Below are 22,016 nucleotides of genomic sequence, written 5' to 3'. Positions count from 1 at the left end.
TAGTGAGAGCTTCTAAGTTTGAAAAAAATCTTCTTGTCTTTTTACTTTTAATAATAAAAAAATAAAAATAGCTTTTTCAAAGACTCTGATCCCAAAGTTAAACTACACAAATCATGAGAAAGGTGACCTTTGATTACCATTTGAAATCACAGGGCTACGAAAAGAGAGGGAGAGAGCTGCAGCTTCAAGTACAACCCTCTTTTCTTAGCTAAGAAAAGCTCATTTTTTTTGCCAACCCCAAGAGCTCACTGAGGCTTTTCATCAGAGCACAGCAATCCATTCCAGCAGCTGCTGAGATATCCATGGCCTTGGAGTTCACACAAACCCTGCTATGGTGACTCTTTAGCAGTGGTAAAGATGAGCTCGAGTTTCCAGAACCCCAAGCATTTCCTCCCTCCCCCAGGTCAGTGTGTCTGGCTGCCTCCAGACACAGGGAAGGAGCACGGGGTGGAGGCAAAGAACAAGGGATGTTTGGCATCGGCCGACTCTACAGTGACAGTTTTGGCTATTCATAAACAATTCCAGTGGCCCACAAAATGCAAGTATTCACCATTTCTCTGAAACACAAATCTAAACCTCTTAGCAAAACTGTCACTGAGGGTAGATCAGTAGCTAGTCCAGAAGTCTGGCCACGACCTCTTGTTGTCACCTACCAAGTACGAAACAGCCCTGGTGAGGAATGAGAAGAAAAAGTGAAGCACTCCATGCACATGACAGTTTGGAGCAAAATAAAAAGGCTTTATGAGGGAAATTATTTAGTGGTATTTGCCAATTAGGGGAGTCATAAAGGTCTCAGGAAACATCCATCATGAATGTCGAATGTCTGGGGCAATCCATAGGTAGGAAGATGATAAACAACTTGCATAAAAAGTCAGCATTGCTCATATCAAAGACCTACAATGGGTAGAAAGTCTCTCAAACCATGTATGCCATTATGCAACAGCAGACAGACTCAGAGCTTTCCCTGACATTTATTCATCATGAATTACCAGTGAAAATACCGAATATTAAAAAGGTGTATTAATATTATAATGAGATTTCATTTTTAATTTATGAACTTTAGCATGCTTGCATGGGCACAATCTAACCCTGGGTCATTGAGCTATGAAATGACTAGCACCAAGGCCTAGTTATAAAGACATTGCCTTTTACACCTGATATATACGTTAGTTTTAAGGCTGGAATAAAAACCATAAAAACTTCCTAAATCTTTGTCTACATGATATCAAATCAAACCATGAATTCAGTAATTAATGCAAACTAGTTGTTCTTGGCAGTTTCATGGGCTGCTAATAACTATGACCTTAAAAAAAGGTTTTGTGTTCAAATGAATTTGGAGATCTTGAGTAGAGTTCAATGGATTTCTTTGCTTAAAGACATTATAGAACTTTTAATACACATTTCTACTCTAATTAAAAGACGACTACAATATGTATTACTTGATCAAAGAACTCTATTTCTCATGGAACATCTGGTGAAACTAGTTTTCCATGTAACAGTCTTGGGGAAACTTTAATACAGGATCAGCCTACATGGTCTATGAAATGCATAGATTCAAGTCTGGTGGGTGCCACCCTGTGGCTGGTAATGAGCCCTGGATCATGTCCTTCACTTGAATGTCTGCCTCTCTTCAGGCAACACACTAATGTCTAGTCTTCTGGCTGGCTCAATCATAATGTCAGCCTCCATTAGATAAAGACAGCTATTCCACCAGTGCACAAGGGACCACCTAGTAGAGAGAAAAGAATCATGACATGGGTGTCAGGAAACCAGATGTTTAGCATGATTATTTCACTTCAAATCTTTGAAGCTCTCTGGGTCTCATTCCCCATATGCAAAATGGGCATATAAGCTTTTGCTTCAGAGTTTTCTGTGAACTTTCAAATGAATGGATATGAGAGGAAATGCTCTGGAAAGTGTAAAGTTCTCTGGAGTTCCACAGGGAAGCATCATTGCTATTACTCAGTGATGTCCTCCTTCCTTGGAACTAGACAATCTGTCTATTTCCAGAGACATCCCTATCTTGTCCTTTGTCTTCTCCCTAGAAAATGCAAGAAACTTCCCCCTGGGTAAGGACATTGTCATTATAGCCTAAAATTCCTCCAGAAAAGACAAAAGGCCCTGTGAGGATATGGTTGTCCTTCATGACTTTTGCCTAAAGAGGGTACCTCAGCCTCCACAAAAACCCAGATGTGTCATATGAAATGTTAATAAGTGTCTCCAGTAGGCAGTGTTGGAGAAGTGGCTAAGAAGATGCCCTTTGAGCACCTGGGTGGCTCAACTGGTTAAACGTCTAACTCTTGATTTTGGCTCAGCTCATGATCTCCTCGTTTGTAAGTTTGAGCCCTGTGTCAGGCTCTGCACTGACACCATGGAACCTGTTTGGGATTCTCTCTCCCTCTTTCTGCTGTTCCCATGTTCCCATGTACATGCACATGCATATACTCTCTCTCTAAAAGTAAATAAACATTAAAAAAAAATAAAAAAGATGCCCTTTGAGGTTAATCCTGGTCCAACCACTTATTAATGGAGCCACTTAAGCAAGTCACTTAGCCTCTCTATGTCTGACTTGTCTTATCCATAAACTTTGGATAATAATACCTACTTAATGGTAGGATTATGATAGAGTCAAATGGGATAAATTAAGTGTACCACAAACAGCCTCAGGCCCATCAGCCTGTGGATATAAATGAAGCAATATAATACACATATTGCACTGGCCTAGAGTCAATGTTCACATTACTTAATGCATTTCTGCGACCCATCCCAGTCCATCCCAGCCTTTATAGACTACAGTCCCTCCAGAAGCCAAGCTTGCCTTATGAAGAAACAAGGATGCTTTTTTCCCCATGCTGAATCACACTTAAGCTCAGAAGCAAGTCTACCTGTGCCTCATGGATAAAGAAAACAACTCCTCCAGCTTTGGCCTACAGCTCACCTTGGTCTTCTCCTTCAGGGCCAATGTGACTAACAGGCATCTTGCTGTTTTCTCCATCTCTCTCTGTCCCCTTGGAACCATGACTAATAGCTTTCTTAATTAAAAGCATTCTTCTCCCTCTGCATATCAACTCTAATGCTTAGGAGACTTCCAGCTCTACCATTGGGGAAGATCCAACCAGTCTTGAAATTCATTTAGACTCAGCTGGACCCAGGCTGCACCCATAAAGGGAGCCCAGTGTCTGGCACATGGTCATTGTTGAGTGGCTGGTCACAGAGATCCAGACACCGTCCTTGTTGCTCTATTCAACTTGTCTAACTGAAGACACACATCTGGGCTCTTCACTCCCATCTTTCTCTCTCTCCTCTTTTTTGCTTCTTTATCTCTAGGCTCACAGGGATGCTATTTTCCTTTCCTTCCCCTCCATCATCCCTTCCTTCTTCCTGACTCCAGGTCTACCATAATGATGATCATATTAATCTCCTATTTTCTGAAAGAAATTTGTAGACATGTGTCCTCCAAGCTCAAATGCCATAGGACAGTGGGTCAGAGAGACACAGAAGGTCCTGGTTACAAGACAGAAGCCTTAACTCCACCTTGTAGAGGTGATAGAGGTCCCATTGGACATAACAAAGCAAAGATCTACTACAAATTTAAAAAAGGAGAACACATGAATACAAGCTGTTTCAGCCACTGCCTGTGAGCTCTACAGCCTGCTGGGTATCCCAAGGTTGGTACAACAGTACTACCCTGAAAGAGCCACTGGGTGGTGGGGAAGGTGGGGGCAGGGATGCTATGACTATGGCAGCAAGAGCCTCTGCACTTCACTAGCTGAGCAAAGTAGAATTCACAGCAGTCACCTCTTTCAGACTTGCAGATAGCTCCAGTTCTAGCGTCCTGGCCTGTGGCTTGGTTTGTGGGACCCAAGCATGGCACTGGCCATCTTTCCTTCAAACTGATGAGACTAGTAAAGGTGTAGTTCCATTTTGCCTAGGCTTCCAGACTCTGAAAGTTCAGAGGTTCCCTTTCCTGACTCTGCCAAGCTCCTGGGTGCTTCCTAGCTCAGAAAGCTAATCTCACATGAAATAAAGCCTTGGGACAGGACCATGAGAAGGAGAAGGAATGAAGGTGGGGTTTGGGGTAGGGGGGCTGGTTCTTATTAGCCCTACTAAGACAGTTCCATTTTTCTCCACACCACTGTACTAAGGAAATAATAGCCCCTGTAATTTTCATTCATTTCCTTAGACAACATTTAACAAACATTCACTATGTCTACTACACCACCAACTCTGTGCTGAGCACTGGGGAGAGTGAGAAGACAAAGACCCAGGCCTCGCCCTTGAAGAGTATATATAGCAAAGGAGAGAGAAGTGTGAACAATGGTTACAATCCTGAGTCGGACAAATAGAAATGGGAAGGGGCAGCATGGAGGCCAGAGGAAGCAGTGACCAGCTCGGTCATGACCCCAAGAAAAGTTTCCCAGAAGCAGAAATGCTTGAGATGGGGCTAAGAGGATGAGAGGTCCTGGATGGGATGTCAATTTAGCAGAGAAGTGAGGAAGGACAATTTACGCAGAGGGAGGTAAAAGCTGAAAAGTCACAGATACCTGAGGGATAGTGGCATGTTTGGGGATACGCTTAGAGAGGGACAAGTGCTTCCCAATGGCTATATCACTGTGGGAAAGGAGCAGGCTGGAAAGCTTATCCAAACCAAATCCTTGAGAGGATTTCATTACACAGCCGCTAGGACTTTATCCTGGCAGCACTATCCCAGGGAATTTTCTGTGATGATGGAAACTGACATGGTAGGCACTAGCTTCTTATGGCTAGCCAGCACTTGAAATGTGGCTAATGTACTTAGGGAACGCAATTCCTAGTAATTTTTAAATTAACTTAAATATCAAAGCTACATGTGGGCAGCGGGTACCACACTGGACAATATGGGTGGATATCCCTAAGCATGCCTTGAACAAGCTTTCAGTGAGGACTACAGAGCATGCTGTGCTAGTCGCCAGGGACATGATGGTGAATACAAATGACACGATGTCAGCCATGATGGGAAAGACAGGTATTAATCAAAACCCACACCAATAAACTGTCATGTTGCAACTGAAGTAACTATTATAAAAGAGAAGAGCATGATATTATAACGTCTAAAGCTAGATGTGACCTAATCAGGGAGGTCAGTGAAGGTTTCTCCGAGGAAGTCATATCTGCTCCGAGAGCTAAAGAATAAAAAGTTAACCAGACTTTGGGAGGACATTTCTGAGGGACAGAACATGCTCAAAGCATATTCGAAGGCCCTGTGGTGAGAAAAAAAATACAGCATATAAGAGAAACTGAAAGGTAAATGTGGCTGAGTTGGAAGGCATCAGGAAGAGCAGGGTACATAAGGGATGAGTGTAAACACACGGGCGGGGCCCAGACCTTGCGAAGGCTCCTAGACTATGCTAAAGGCTGTTGTTCTCCTTCCTTTCTAAGACTAAGAGGAAGCCAGTGGAGAACTTTAATCGGAAGTGGTTGTAAAGATGAAGAAAGATGGAGAGACAGCTTTTTGTCAGAGAAAGGGTGGAAGGCAAAAAGGGCGGGTATGGATGCAGCATGGTTGCTGGGCGAAAGAAACAGGATATTAATGAAGACAGGCACCATTACGCTGTGTTGACAAGCAAAGCCGAAGGTGTAGTGGCTTTTAACAAAAGGCGGCTTATTTGTTGCTCATTCTGTTTCCATCTTGGAACAGATTTCACCCAGGAACCCAGGCTGATAAGAACAGCTACCCTGTCCAAAGTTCCCACCTTGCCAAAGGGAACTCCGGCAAGGGAGAGTCCCACACCAACAAATAAATGCTTCCACCTAGAAGTGACTCACATTGTTTCCACTTACAACTCATTGTAAACAACTAGTCACATAGCCCACCAGCACCATGGGAGAAGCCAGGAAGAATAACCCTGCTGTATTTTGAAAGGATAGGAAAATGAAGCTAGCCGGCAGATACCCCAAATGACTATCAAAAGGACAAAAGTTGAAGGAATTCATATTAACAGCCTCAACTTCTCTATAAATAGGAAGCAGAATCACCCTCTGAGGTAGAAGGCAGCCTCAAAAAAGTGAGAAAAAAAAGTTGAGGAAAAATTCCGTGGGAGATGGAAGAGACAGCTGAACAGTAGAGCTGATATCCCAGCCAAGACTGGAGAGATTGTAAATTCTCTGCCAATAGCCTGTGTTCTTAATAAAAATAGAAAATCTCTACCACAAAAATGGTAACATGCCAAGTCAGTGTCCTCCATGAACCTCAATTCCATGCTGTCAACTTCATTTCAAGATTTCTTCATACACACGGGGCCCTGAAGTGCACAAAACATGCCCACAGTTTTCCCCTCAGAGAATAAGACCAATGAGCTAGGGGTGAGCTGGGGGGCAGGGGGCCAACTGCACCCATATCACCGCTCTGTCTAAAGCTGGGCAAGGGCTCTAACCCCAGCAGAAGTCTCTTTGCTTCTTTCTTCCAAAAATCACCACCTTGTGCACATATGACAGTCGTGCTGTAAATGGGCCCATTTTCCTACCTGGAAAAACGGCCAGGAGAAGAAAATAGAACGTGTTATAGTTGCAAGTCTGCCTGCTCAAGTTCTCTGCTTACTGAGTATGTGGCTGTAGTTAAGCAACCTAATCTGCTAGCCTGTAGCAGCCTCCCAGGTAAGGTGGACCTTGATGCTCAAGAGTCTCCCGACCTAAATTTGCACTACAAGAGACAACGAGGTCCAGCAGAAGCACAAGTGACTGATGCCCCTCACCAAAGTGCAGTGACCATGGGGAGGGACACTAGAGAGAGGGAAGATGACCTCTGCTGGGGTTCTGTTTCATTTCCTCTGTCTGCACGGAGCACAGGGACAGTGAGCAAAGGGGACCTGGGGACACCAGAGCTTTCTAGAGGACATCTGAGAGTCCATTCAGACACTCACATGCTCTAAGCAGACATTCTCCCACTGTGTTTTCCTGCTGAGGCATCGTTTTACCAGATGCTCAGAGTTAAGAAGATCAGAGTTGTCACAAACACAGTCTGGCTGGTCAGGCACTACCCCAAACTGCACCACGGGGTGCCCGGTAGCTGCCAAACACTGTTAGAATCCATTGGTGTTGAAAGCATCAATCTGCATCCTCTTTGGGGATCCCTCTCAGCACTTGTGTAGCCCTAGCCTGACCACATAGCACAAAAATTATCAATGTCCATTAATCTGTCAGCTCAGAGGGGCTATCTTTTGCATAGATTAAAGGAAGTGTTGTTTTTCTCAAGCAGCAAATCTTAAGAAGGACTAATCCAAGTACGCATGTATCCCTTTTCTGCCTGGCAAAACTCTCAGAGGAAAAATAGAGTCTGTTGGACAGCAGTACAGTGTTGCATCTGGAAGCCTGACTGTGCATGTTCAAGTCCTAAGTCCTTCTCCTACTAGATATGTGGCCTCAGTTTCCTTACCTCTATAATGAGAGCAAATAATACCTAATAAAATGATAATCGATGTTTATTAACACACATAATGCAGCCAGAACATGGTAAGTGCGTAATAAATGTTAGCTAGTGGAAGCTGCTTGCCATGGTGGTTTTACAAGTAGAACTACTCTTCAGTCTAAACCAGTGTTTCTCAAATTCAGTACTCAAATTTTGGGCCAGTTTTTTTTTTTTTGCTGGGGGCACCATCCTGTGCATTATAGGAAAGTTAGCAACGTCCCTGGCCTCCACCCACTAGATGCCAGTAGCCTTCTCCCCCCATGTTGTGTCAACCAAAAATGTCTCCAGATAGTCACTCATGTCCCTGGGGGAAAGGGTGGGAACAAAATCATTCCCTGTTGAGAATCTCTGGGATAGTTTTCAGAATCCAGGCCACAATCCCTTAACTACAAACCCCGGGGGCAGGGATTACAGTTCTCCAAGGATGTATTGCATCTCTCTAGACCAAATCCAAGGTTAAATCAAACTCAAACTCACTGTATCTCTTGGAACTAAATTCTCAAACTTAGCTGCACCATGAAACCACCTGAGAGCTTTGTTCAAAAACACCAAAGTCGGTGCCCCACCCACAGAGTCTCTAATCCAATTCTTCTAAGTGGAAGCCCAGGGAATGTGTTTTTTAAAGGCTCTTATGATTCTAAATTTCGGAAAGACTGAGCTCCTGCAAAGTAGGACCTCTCCTCATTCATCTTGGTCTGTGAACAGTACTTACCCGGCACATAATGTACAGGCTCCCTGCTGAGTAAACGAATAGATGGGCACAAAGTGCAAAGTCATACATAGGCTTTAATCGTTCTCAAACTAAATATAACTCCTTATAATATTCAGATGATGTTCCAGGCTGGTCTTCAAGTATGAGGCCACCATCTCCACTTTCTCCATGATGACATGTGTCCTCTGGGGTTAGAACACCGGGAAAGAACTCTTACTATCCAAAGAAACCCTAACATTGGTTCTGGCCTGGCAGTCTTAGGGATGGAGCAAAGAGGTGGGTGGCTCCCAGGGTGTCCATGCATAGTCTCGGAGAGACCCTCTGGGGCCTTTGTCCCCCAAAGGAGGACTCAGATCACTTACTGTTCCACAGTGGATCTCAGGATTGCTCCCTGCACTCACTAGCATGAGTTGCTAGCCTACCCCCATATCCTGCCTGGCTGTTTTAAGAGGGAAAAGCACAGCACCTGAGGCCTCCTCTCTGCCCTTCCTCAGGCCTGCTGTGAATCATCTGATACAACTTCCTCTAAAGATCAGATACTACTATGCTTTTGCAAAAAGAGATTTCAGATCCTCAAAGTAACGGCTGTCACAATAGGGGAGAAAACTATTGCTTTTTGGTTATTTTGCTGCCTTTTGTTCAGCTCTTTCACTATATAAATATTTGCATGAAACGATAATCCTTTAAAGCATTTTTCTTCTTGGTTATCATGTTTCCTAGGCTACGCAGCCTTAGCTTCTGAAACTATCATGATATTCATCATGTGCTGCATTTGTTAAAATAGTCAGAGTCTGATTATTATTACATCCTGATTTGGAGGTTAACAAGAAGAGAAGAATTTGAGGAGCATTCAAGGGAGTAACATAAATCCCCAGTGCCTCCAAGAAATAGATGCAAATCAGATGCATTTACTAGCCCAAAGTGGAAAGCACAACAAGAGCCATTTTCAAATTGTCACTTTTATCCCAGAGTCAAACAGATCTTAGAAATGATAGTCCCCCCAAGGACCTGTGACTAACTCCAGTAATTAAGCTAAAGACAAACTCTCATTATTTCTGTACTAAGTGGTCATATATAGATTCAGAGTCTTAACGAGCATTTGATCTTTTATATGTTCCTCCCATTATGTACCATAATGCATTATTCTTTTATTAACATTCATCTGCCTAAGGTCATTTGTAAATTCCTTGATGGGAGGGGAGTTTTTTAAGTATAATTGTGGATGAAAATCTGTGCTTACTAGAGATCCCTTGACTTACATAATCCAGGCCATAGGCATACTGTACTTAAAAGATTGGAAGAGCCTCCAAATGTTCTTCTTACCTCTTCCCTCCTCCCCCTGCCCCCCACACAAGCTACAGTTACAAAATTTTTTAAGTAATCAGATCCTGTCACACCCCGCTCCCTTCTTCCATCTCAAAAGGAACAAGCCAGGTGGAGTCCCTGCCCTCAGGAAGCTTTCAGTCTAATAATCCTCACTGTAAGAAGCAGAGCCTGAGACAAGGGTCCTTGTGCAAGTGAGCAATCTTAGAAGAATCCTACAATGAGGGGGCAGAAGCTGGAGAAGAAGCTAATCTAAGAAGTGATTTCGGTGAAGCTAACTTCAGCCTGATCTCGTGGGAGAGCTCTGATGTATGAGTAGCACCGTAGCGAAGCAAGGGGCTTCTGTATCAGTCGGTCATTACTTGCAGGTTGCCCCCAGGGGAGAGGCATAACCTGCCAGGCATTTCTGGGCAAAGCAGCTCCCAGGGGCAGAGGTAAACTTCTGGAGAAGGATTCATCAGTGAGCCCTCGGCAGCCAACACCCCCACGAGCAGGGGATGGGAGGGCCTAACAGGTAAAGAGATCTAGGCGGGCCACCACCACCATCTTTCATGCCGTTAAAGTGCTTAAAATCCAAACTACTAACCATGCCCTACAAGGTGCTTCACGGCTTAGCCTCTGCTTCCTCTCCAAATTCACCGCACACCAAGCTCACTCCTGCTCACTCATCTCCAACTACACTGCCTCCTTCTCTCTCCCTTCAACACTCCATACTAATGCCCAACCCAGAGAAGTTATTGATGCCTTTCCCTCATATCTCTACTGGCTGGACCTTCTTCATCATTCAAAACTCAGATCAGCTATCTCCTGAGAGAGACCTTCTTGATCATTCTATCTGAATGTCATCATGTTGCTCCCTCCCTCATCAGCCACTGTCTATCCCAGTACGTGTTCTGTTGTAGTATCATTTGTTTACTTGTTTACTGTCTATTTCCCCCAACACACTAAACTCTGTGGCAGCAGCTCACCTCTGTATCCCGAGCCTATAGCAGACCCGAGCAAGCAAGAGGTACTCAAAATTATTTACTGAGTAGGCGGCTGAGTCAATGAATGAAACATACCTGAGTTTTCTTCCAGGTTTTATTTTTCTGAAATACAGTAAAATCTCATGTTCTAGATGACGTGCATTCCTAAAAACTGTTGAGGAAACTCTCAGGGTTCTCTTGAGAATCAAACAGCAAAGTAGCCTATGATGAGTTATGAATATTAGCTATTATTTGTCTCATTCTTGGACTCCTATAACTACTGGCAATGAGTCCATGGAAACTCAGATCGCCACTGACATGGTTATTTTATGAATAAATGAATGAATGCGAGAGAGGGAGGGAGAGGAGGGAGGGAAGGAAGGAAGGAAGGGAGGGAGGGAGGAAGGGAAGTTATTTAAATATAAAATACCACTACTTGATTAATAAAGTTCATAATATTTTGGCCCAAAACTGAATCCTGAAGAAATTATCAATTTTTATAGTATTATTCCATAATAAACCCATCTGATGTATCATCATTTGATTGCTTTGCTTGCTCTCCTTCTAATAGGTGTTAGCTCTTTCTGAACAGGCAAATTTGCAAACTTCAAGGAGGAGATAACCATATGACACCTGTTATCAGCTAAATCTGTGGGCATTAAAAAGAAAGACCCAGCCCCTGGCATCAGGAGCTTACCTCCTAAAGGGCTACCCAGACCTCAATTCAGCCCTTTATCTAACAAAGAAAGGAAAGATTAACTCAGGCAAAAATGATGTGGGAAAACTTTAAGGAAGAAGAAGGGGTAGCTTTCGAGTCAAACCCTAAAAGATGGGTCAGAGCTCAAAAGAAAAGGGGAATGAAGATGTTCCAGACAAAGAAATGGGAGGGAAGCACAAAAGTGTGATAATGTTTGGAGAATTGCAGATGGTGAGAGTGAAGGCATATGGGAAGAGAAGAGCCTGGGGAGGAAGGGACAAGATGGGAGTGGCAACTGGAGACCAGAAGCCTGAGGTCAGAGAAAATGCAGCCTGCTAGGGATGTGAGGCCAGATGTGACAGGCTATGAAGATGTGCTGAAATGTATGACCTTCATTCCATAACAGAAATGGAATCAATGACGCTGTCTTTACAGGTTGCCTTTATAATCATACTTACTTCATTTGTTACACAAACAGCCTAAAAATAGGAAAAAATTTTAAAAGGAAAAGAATAATCTACAATCGTGTCCACATGTTGATTGTTTTCATTTCTTGACATGCCTCCAACTATTTCCCATACAGACACATGTATTTACATACTTACAACCATAGGGTAAATAATTCTGTGATGTGATTCACCTAGCATTAGAACACTTTTCTATTTTTTTCTATAATTATTATTTTTATGACAGGATAAGACTCATGTATCACAGTTTATATCTTGTCTACTGATAGACATTTGCTTTTCTCATAGATTTATATTTTTTTATTATCTTCATACATATCATTTTCTTTCCTTCTTTTTGTTATTTCCAAAACTGAGTTTGTGAGAGTGAGGCTCCTGGGTCAAAGGACACAAATATCTGTGGAACACATATTGCAAAATTATTTTTCAAGGGCTACACTATTTTTCAATATCAGCAGTATTATACAACTGAGCCGGTTTCATCGGTACTTTGCAAGTATTAGATATATTAAAATGTATTCCTCTGGTCACTATGCAGATGAGCATTTTCTACGTGAATTCTCCCCACCCACAGCCATTCACTACACACCACCACCAATATCCTTTAGCATTTGCATATTGGAGCCTTGACCTTTTCAAAGGTGACATGAATGGCTCTTGCGCAATACAGAACTTTTTACATATATTTGTGGCTAAGTGCTAGGTCATGACTGTAGGTAGCCTTGTTACCATAAGACAGTTCGAGTAGCAGGGTTTGATAGTGTATAGAACGGGAACTAAGATGCTACTGGAAGAGTCGAATGGGAGGTGATGCAGGCCTAAAGTAAAGTGGTAGCTGTGTTCATGAAAAGAAAGAAGAAATCTTGCATAACTGGTTTTTTGGAAGTAGAAAATGGGGCTTTGCAATCCAGCACACAAATTCAACCTAGAAGTTTCTGTAGGAGTCTGGCCTATCAATCACAGGACAGACTGTATTACTCAGATTCCTAAATTGCCCTAACAGAGATTTCACTTAGGTGACAGAGGGTATTGGAGGCCATCTTGGAGCCTAGGGGACTTTGTGATAGGATGCGGCAGTGCAGAGCCCTGGGCCCACATGGGTGGGGGAAGGACTAGGCAGAGGACAAGGAGAGAAATAATCAGAACTCAAGAGAAATGCTCAGGAAGAACACATATAGAGTATTTCTCTCTCAGGAGTGCCAGCCCGGTCCCCACACTTCATGTGCGTGCCTCAGCCTCACAGCCTTGGTCACATGTCCCCATATTACTGATGAAGGTATGGGGGCCCAGAGAGGGAACGCGACTCTCCAAAAGTTGGGCAACTGGTACGAAGTAGAAGAGGAATTCCAATTTAAATCCCTGGTCTCAAAGCCTCTGTTCTTAGCCACCAGACTGTGCTGGGACCTGAGGGGTTAAGACCAGCTTCCCCCCCCAGAGGGTGCCAAAGGGAAGAGGCATGGGGGGCAAGTGAACCCACAGAGTCAGGTGCTCCTACTCAACCCACAATCCCTGTGCATAAAGGCAGAGAAGTGCCGGAAACTGGAGGCAGTCTCTGACTACAGAAACTAACTCAGCCAAGATCCTCAGAGAAACTAAACCTCTCAGTGGATCCTTCAGTTTCCCTGGATTATTTTCAGTGGATGCAAAATAGTACTTGGTTTTCTAACAAGGACCCTCATTCAATGAGCAAAAAGATGTTTAAATGTTCACTAATTTGGAAGCTGCTTTCAGTAACCAGCATGCTGAAATTTAGTGCTATTAAGGCCCATTAGGGAGGATTTATAAAGACAGAATTCCAAAAACCAGATCTGTCAGCACCAGTTACAGATCCCTAGCCGATAATAGCCCACTGGCCAGAGAAAATGGTGTACTATGAGGGTGGGGGACATACACGTATATATGTTCTATTGTAATTGTAACTGGTTATTATGTTTATGAACATTGCACATATATGCACAACTATGTAATACTGTTGTTAAAGACTTCTTCCTGAAATAATGGGCTCCCTCCCAGAAAATCAAAGAGTGCATGATTCTGTGGAAAACCAGACCTTTCAACGTGTGGATCATGGTGAATCTTTTCTAGGTGGAGGAGGGGTTAGAATCATGAGCTCTGGATTGAGACAGCCTGAAGTCACCTTAAGCAAACCACTTAACCTTGTTTTTCCTTCATCTCTAAAGTACGGGTCATAATGCATGCCTTATAAAGGCCTAGAACATAGTAGGTACCTGATAAATGTGGACGACTAGCACATTGCAAATGCTATCTTTCAGGAATTATTCTAATCCGCAGCAGGTACTAGTTACAGGACTGGCTACACATTATCTAGGTAGCAGGCACAGCACAGCCCGCTCCAAGGTATTATACTCTATTATTAGAAAACAGTTTTCTATTTCTAACCTTAATCTGTTCCGTTGGAAATGTCATTTTATTATACTATTAAAATTTTATGTACATAGATATATAGTACTATACATGTAATTAGTGGAGAAACAGATATAACCAGTATGAATTTGCTTCAGGACTCTTGGGTTAAGAAATCTCATACGTGGAATGGGAGTATTTGGGTGGTTGACATCTTGGTTGTGTGACCTTAAACAAGTGACCTAGCCTCTCTGTGCCTCAGTTTCCTCACTTAAGATAAAACATAAAAGGGGCGCCTGGGTGGCTCAGTCGGTTAAGCGTCTGACTTCGGCTCAGGTCATGATCTCGCGGTCCGTGGGTTCGAGCCCCGTGTCGGGCTCTGTGCTGACAGCTCAGAGCCTGGAGCCTGTTTCAGATTCTGTGTCTCCCTCTTTCTCTGACCCTCCCCTGTTCATGCTCTCTCTCTGTCTCAAAAATAAATAAATGTTAAAAAAAAAAAAAAGAAAGAAAAAACATAATGGTGTCTATGCCGTAGGATTAGTGTGAGGATTACATTAACACATGAAAATCACCTAGAATAATGCCTGGTGCATCATATATATCCAATAAATGTTGGCTCCCTAACATTTTTTACTTTTCTAAGCCATGTGAAATCTGGCCCCATATCTCCTACCCAGGTGGCCAGAAAATCCTGTCTCAGTCACTGTGGAGCATCCTCCTCTGTGTCACACCACAGTCCTGAAAACTCACCTGTATACCCAAAGGAGGGCTCTTGGCCTATCCACTTCTTGTGGATACCCAGTGCCCCTAGCACGCACTGATCACCACCATCTGCCCAAGCTGTATCTCCATCTAATTCATTTAACAGTTTGTTTGAGCACCCACTCTGTCCCAAATAGTGTAACAGGTATTGGGAATACAATAACAAAACAGTACAGACAGGAGTCCCTTCCCTCATGGAGCTTCCAATGAAGCAGGATCTCTGGGCCAGACTACTGCTCGGGTCCTCCCTTTCCACAAAGAAGCCACTTGGCACTGGTGAATCCCCCAGCACTCTGGAATGACCGCCATCTGGGGGTCTTTCTACCTATGGGGCAGAGTTCAAGGGCAATCTGATGTCTACACCCCACAGAAAACTCATAAAGCCCAATTTCTTCTTCTAGTCTCAGGAAGCATCTCTCCAATATCAGATACCCTTCTCCATCCCCTCCCCCTCACTAGACCTTGATACCCCAAAATGGCCAGCATGTGGTTTTTGGAACCAGTCCCAAGAACTGTGTACTTCCTCCTGAACCACAACTACTTGGCTCACAGAATCCTCCTGGACACCTCCACAGGAGGTAGAAGGCCAATCATTCTCCCGTCATGATACTTCAGCTGAGAAAACATGACAGGCTCATCTCCCAGGAAGGTTATTCTTTTTATTATTATTTTTTTGAGAGAGAAAAAGTGTGGGCATGCATAGGGGAGAGGCAGAGAGAGGGAGAAAAAGAATCGCAAGCAGGCTCCACACCCGGTGCAGAGCCCTGTGCGGGGATTGATCCCATGACTGTGAGATCATGACTGAGCTAAAATCAACAGTCGGCCACTCAACAAACTGAGCCATCCAGGTGCCCCTCCCAAGAGGGTTATTCAGACACCCAGTGATGCAGAGGAGATTAAGGGAAGGGCATCTAAGATTAAGTGGGCAGGAGGTGGTATCTGGGTTATAGAGGTATCCGAGAACAGGAAGACAGAGAACAGACTATCAGGTCTGAGGAGTGGAGGAAATTAACATGATTTTGAGAAAGCAATTGCATCAGAGTTCAGGGACCAGATTTCAGATAGTCCAGAGGCTGTGGGGAAGGTCAAGAACACAGGTGAGAGCCAGCTGCGATTAGGAGGAACACTTCTTCTGTGAAGGAGAGGAGGAGACGAAAAGAAGATGAGCGTCCCAGGAGAGAAGAGTTGAAAGCTGTGGAGGGAGCTCTCACCCAATAGTCCCATGGAGAAGGAGGTAACACGGAGAGCTGGGACTGAAAGCAACACAAGCATTCAACTTATCTTCTGGTGCTTAATACTCAGTGGCTTAAAAAAACCACAAATACTTTCATCTGCTTACAATTCTGTGGATCAGGAAATCTGGCATGACTCAAGTGAGAAGTTCTTATGACCACAGTGCATCAGCTGGAGTCCTTTGCTCAGCTGTATCAAACTGGTGTAAGCTAATTGGTGGTTAGGCTGAAATGGAAGATTCTAGAAGGCTTCACTTACGTGTCTGGCACATGAATACCCTTTTATATAGTGTGTTTCTGTCTCTCTCTTCTCCTCTCCTCTCTTTCTCTCTTTCTCCCTGCCTTCTCCCCCTCCACATGGCTATGTTGCATTTCCTAACAGCACAGTGATCTCAGGGGGGTGGTCTCCTACAGGGCAGTTGTCTTTGAAGAGGGAGCTTTCCCAGGAGTGAAAAGAGATGCTGAAGATCTCTAAGGTCCAGTCTTGGAAGGTTGTGCAGCATCACTTCTACCACATTCTGTTGTTCAAAATAGATCACTGAGAGCTAGCCCTGCATCAGTGGCAGTGGAAATAGACCCCACCTCTGTCACACTGCAGAGCAGGTGAGATGGGAGAGATTATTACCACTATCTTTAGAAAGGCCATCTACCCCCAGGCGGAAAGAAAGGGTTAGACTTCTTATTTGTAGGGGCACATGGTAGAGTTAAGAAGATGAGCTAGAAGATTCATTCATTCATTCATTCACTCATTCATTCAGCAAATATTTATTAAAAGGCTACTATGTACTGGACACTGTTCTAAGTACTGTGAACATAATGCAATTAAAAAAAAAAAAAGTCCTTGCCATTATGGAGCTTACATTCTAGTGCAGTGAGAGATGATAAACGTGTATCATAAAGTCTGGTGGTTACCAAGTGATATAAACAAAGCAGGGTAAGAGGCAGGAAGGGACTGATTGGCAGGTAGAGGGAAGACTTCTATTTTGGTCAAGGTGGTCAAGTGAGACCTTAGTATGTTTCAGGAAGAGTGGGGAGTGGAGCTACATCACACTGAAAGAAAAAGGAGATTGGCAGGATGGGAAGTATGCAAGAACCAGATTATCAAAAATCTCAAAGATATGGGAAGAAATGTTCTTTTTCTCTACCCATAGTGGGCAGTCATTGATCAAGCCTCTTGTCCAGATGAAGGGAGCTCAGTTCTTAGAAGAAATCCATCCTTACTGGCCCCTTCCCTGTTCTTGGGGAGTTGAGGAGAGGGGAGATTACAGAATCTACCATCATCCCTGTGTCCTCTGACCCAGGTCTACCCTTCTGGATTCTCAGAGCTTGGGAAAGTGTCTTTGCTATATGTCGGACATTATAGCAACCAGAAGCTATCCAAACTTGGTCTGGAAATAATATACAAAGAATTCTGCAAAGCTCCAGATGGCTTTGTAAATCCAATTAAACTCACAACTGGCCCAGAAACTTTCCCCATCATAATTACATTATTGATCATTAACATTTAAAGAAGTTGCAAACAGAATCCTGGACAATGCAATAAATTATAATTGTCTGCTGGGCAGGTTCCATGAATCAGGTGCCTCTGGAGCCTTTTGAGACTGTCTGATGCTGTAATTTAAATGATGTTGTTCTGCTCTTTGGTAAATGGGAGTACAGCAGGGGCGGAAGTGGGGACAAGTGTGTGCATACAATCTACATTATGGGTTCCTGCCCATATATCTAAAAATGAAAGACTATTAGCTGCCAAGACACCCTGTTTTTCTGAGGCACGTTTAGTCTCCATGTTAGGGTGATGCAAGACTCCTGAGCAGCTCCTACCTCCTACTGCTCTCCAATGGTCATCCACCCTGAGCTATCTTCATCTCTCCTGACACACTAGGTTCCGAGGCATCACTAATAAAACAACAATCTATTAAGTGCTTAATCTGTGCCCTTAACCATACCAAGTGCTCTGAATACCCTCATTCAGCGCACCATCAATATCGTCATCCCCACTTTCCAGATGCAATAGCACTGCCTGAGAGGCAAAGTCAAGATTTAAAGCAAGATCTATCTGACTTAGAAGCCCAAATTCTTTGCAGGTCCTTCTTTTCAGAATGCCCTTCCTGACTCTCTTGATGGTCTCCTAACAGACTCTCTAGCTCAGCTCAAAAAACCCTCCTCCTCCAGGAAGCCTTCCCTCACTGCCCCTCCGTATCCCCTCTTGGGATGGGTGCTTTTCTCTGCTCTTTCATAGCATCCTGATAGCACTGCTATAGCACTGACTGAGCTACAATGAATCTTCCTGTTTACCAGTCTCCCTGACTAGACTTAGAGGGCCATGAAAGCCAGAACATTATTTTTAACCTTTGTGTTCATGGTATCTGGCTCAATAGGTATTTTCTGGACGAGCATATGGGTGAATGGATGCATGGATGGATGGATGGATGGAGGGATGGACAGACAGATACAAATTTATGCATACATACATACATGTAAACTTAAACATATCACAATTGCTTATGAGATTCAGTTTCAACTTCTGAAGAATATGAACATTCTGAGAGAAATAAAGACGTTATTGCCGTGGGTTGATTAAAAACAAAAACAAAAAACAGCACCCAAAGTAAGACCAAAATTAACTCACCAGGAAATTGTCTACATATATATACCTTAGGGTGTGACCCCTGAATGACAAAGGGCACTAGTGTCTCTTCAAATACTAAACAGAAGTGTCAAGGGGACCTTTCCATTGGTTGCTGAATATTCATACCCATCATTTGACATGTAAGAATGACAGCCAGCGGTCACCTGCATGACCAGGGTTTGCCTCCACCAGAAATAAACACTTCAGGTTTCCCAGTGTCTGGGATGTGATAAATTTCCAGATTTCCTGGAGAAACAAAAGGTGCAACTGGGGATGTCCAGGCCGGAAGCATTAGTGACAGAGCAGACACAGGTACCACCAAGAGGAAAATACAGCAACCTTTGCTACGTATCTGGCTAAGGTGTGTGCCAGGCTTTCCATCAAGTAACAATGTCCCTTCAAGTATCAGATGAGAGAAATGGAAGCACGACATCAAGAATTAGGAAACACCCCTTAAAAGCTGTCTGTGTGCTCTAGATGTGGAAAATCATGGTAGCTGTTGGGGAGGGAATATTCATCATAGATACACTCTACTGTTTGCATGGGGCCCAGAACTTTGTGAGAACTAACCTGAACATTGTCTACACTGGGTTTCACTTTGTTGGTCAGGTTGGTGCTGGGAAGCGGAAGAGCAGGAAATAAGGTTAATGTTAAGGAAAGACTAAAAGACAAATTCCCAGAAACGAGAAGTCTGGGAAAAACCTGAGTGTAGGGACGAACAGGAGTTCAGAGTTCAGCATGAAGTGGTCTCAGGTCCTCCCTGACCTCCCCATAAGCCAAGACAAGCTAACTTTATATAGGGAGCTAAGAGTACTGGCTCAGGTTTTCACACCTTTGTCCATCTGGCTTTTGGGAAACTAACTCATGTAGTCAAATGGAGGTGACATGAATAAGACGAGTAATCTACTTGGGATCATCAAAACAGAATTATGCAGGCCTGAACCCTGAGAAGGAGAAACTGTGGAACAGTGGAAGGCATTACTTCACCCTGGGCATTAGTTCCAGTGACTCTATTGAGGGAGTGCCCTCTAGAAAAGATGGGCATGAGAAGATACAGGCATTTCTGGGGTAGACGGATGGAAATGTGGAGATTAGACATGATGGTGAGCAAGTGGCCACATGTCCTGAGAAAGTGGATGGCCCTCACAACAAAGGCATTCGAGGTCTTGAGGAATTCAGCGTCCACTACCTTGTGGGAGCCCCCCAGGCCAGCAGCAGAACTGCAGGAGAAAGAAAGTCATGAGAGCAGAGTAGAGGGCAGAGGGCTAAACACACTACAGAGGTAGGTGCAGGCCAGCCCAGGAGGCGTCCATGCAAGCAGAACAACAGAATAACGAGCTGACGGTAGGACAGCCAGAACAGAGCTACAGGGACACAACAGCAGCTGTACCTATGCACTGGATCAGCCACCTGGGGACACTTCAGGGAACATTTAGTATGTGACTCAAGTAGAAACACATAAAAAACTGCTTGCCATCCAGCCTGAAAGGGCTCTGACGTAGCAAGTTTTGGAAATTCACAATCTTCCCAAAGGCAAAAAACTTGACCGCCTCACTTACTACTATATTCTCCACACCTGAAGGTGCTTGGTGCAAAGTATCAAATAGCATTTACTACATGTCTGGTCGTTGGACAGACAGATGCATGTCAATGGAGCTGGTCTGTACTCACCAGCTGACAAGACCGTTAACATTTGGGTCACATATCTGCTATTTCTTATTCCTGAACCAAGGGCTTTTCAAGATTTATGTCTCATATTATCAAAATACTGGTAATGGTATGTCAAGATTTATTTCAAGATTTATGTCTCATATTATCAAAATACTGGTAATGGTCACATTTCATAAGTGTTGAAAATTCCTAAGTTTACATTTTAAAAAGCTTAAATTTTAGGGGCACCTGGGTGGCTCAATCAGTTAAGTGTCCAACTTTGGCTCAGTTCATGATCTCACAGTTCGTGGGTTCAAGCCCCACGTCAGGCTCTGTGCTGATAGCTCACAGCCTGGAGCCTGCCTCGGATTCTGTGTGTCTCTCTCTATGCCCTTCCCTGCTCAGGCTCTGTCTCTCTCTCTCTCAAAAATAAAATAAACATTAAAAAAAATTTTAATAAATAATAAATAAAAAGTTTAAATTTTAAAAGACACTAAATCCTGAGTGTGCTTTAAGTGTAAAACTGCATACACAAATAAAAGCATCAAGTAAAAATAAAACATGGGCAAAATATATGTTACACATCCATATGTTACACATACTTCATTGCTGAATTATATGCATGTACACTTCTCTGCAAGACAAACTTGAAAATTTTGGTATCATAAAGTTATAAGTCAACTCCAAAGAGCTCCTTCTGATTTCTTCATCTGCAACTGACCTAATATTTTAGTAGATAATTTGATAAAGCCTTTTTGGAAAATGCATGACCACTTCACCCTACTACCTACCACTAGTTCCATCAACATAGGAAAAGAATTTTTGTTTTGGTTGAAACCTGTGTCTTTTATCTCAAGAAAGTATTTCCAGTCTTTGCTTTCTTTTATTTCATTAAATATAGATGCAGATTACCTTTATCAAAATCAGTACCTTTAAATATATGTTCTCCTTGTTGATAAAGTCTTAGAACTAGAATAAGAATTATTCTGCAAGAAAAATTGAAATCAAATTTCTTCCTCTACTTAAAAACCATGAAAACTGTAGGTGAATATTCTGTAAGTGAGCATACCTTTGATTGATAAAAAAAAATTAATGTTTTATGTAATTCTTTGGACAGGGCTTAACACGTAAATGATTTGTATTTCTGACTTTTATTACAGAAATAAAATATCATACCAGAAGAAAAACAACAGTATTTTGGCACTTCAAAATTGAACCATAAACCAAAAATTGAACTGCATTTTCTGAACCCCTGAAAAATCCTTTGAGTCAGGCACGATTAGGGTCATTTTATAGATGGAGAAACTGAGACCTGAGAAGTTAAGCCACTCAGTCCCTCACCAGTCAGTGGTAGAGCCAAGATTTACACCAGGTGGACTGACCCCAAAGCCAGTGCATGTTCTACGCCTCCATGCGTCTTTACACCTAAGGCACAGCAAAGCCACCAGGAAAAGTCTGCAGAGTTACGGGTCCAACTTGGGAACATTATTCAGTCAGAACTCAGGCTCAGAGAATTATGTGAAACTACAGCTCTTCTAGTAAGTTGTGTCAGGTGGGATTTGGCAAGAGACCCAAGATACTAATTAGGTCCTCAGCAAAGCAGTTTTTTTACTGGAGTCTGTACTTTTCAATGCTGTAAATCTGTGCTTAGGTGGCCTCGACATTAACCTAGTCCCTGGCAAAGTGGTGACCAGGCATTAAGCAACTACTCAATCAGCTGCTGCTGCTCTTGTCTTTATGCAGGAGAGAGTACCCAGGATTTTGTCTTTGG

At 43.2% G+C, this 22,016-nt stretch overlaps 1 protein-coding gene across 1 annotated transcript in view; it reads left to right on the top strand.

Moving 5' to 3' along the window:
- Positions 1 to 22,016, top strand: part of TRPC7 (transient receptor potential cation channel subfamily C member 7) — a 131,239-nt gene that overhangs the window by 40,479 nt on the left and 68,744 nt on the right. The window lies entirely within an intron of this gene.

This window comes from Lynx rufus, unplaced genomic scaffold (assembly GCF_022079265.1).
Source record: "Lynx rufus isolate CCGP_SWC_20201006 ecotype Redwood Valley unplaced genomic scaffold, mLynRuf1.p SCAF_1, whole genome shotgun sequence".
NCBI classification, from domain to species: domain Eukaryota; kingdom Metazoa; phylum Chordata; class Mammalia; order Carnivora; family Felidae; genus Lynx; species Lynx rufus.
Note: the sequence above shows the minus strand (reverse complement) of the source record. Positions and strands in the feature narration are given on the sequence as shown.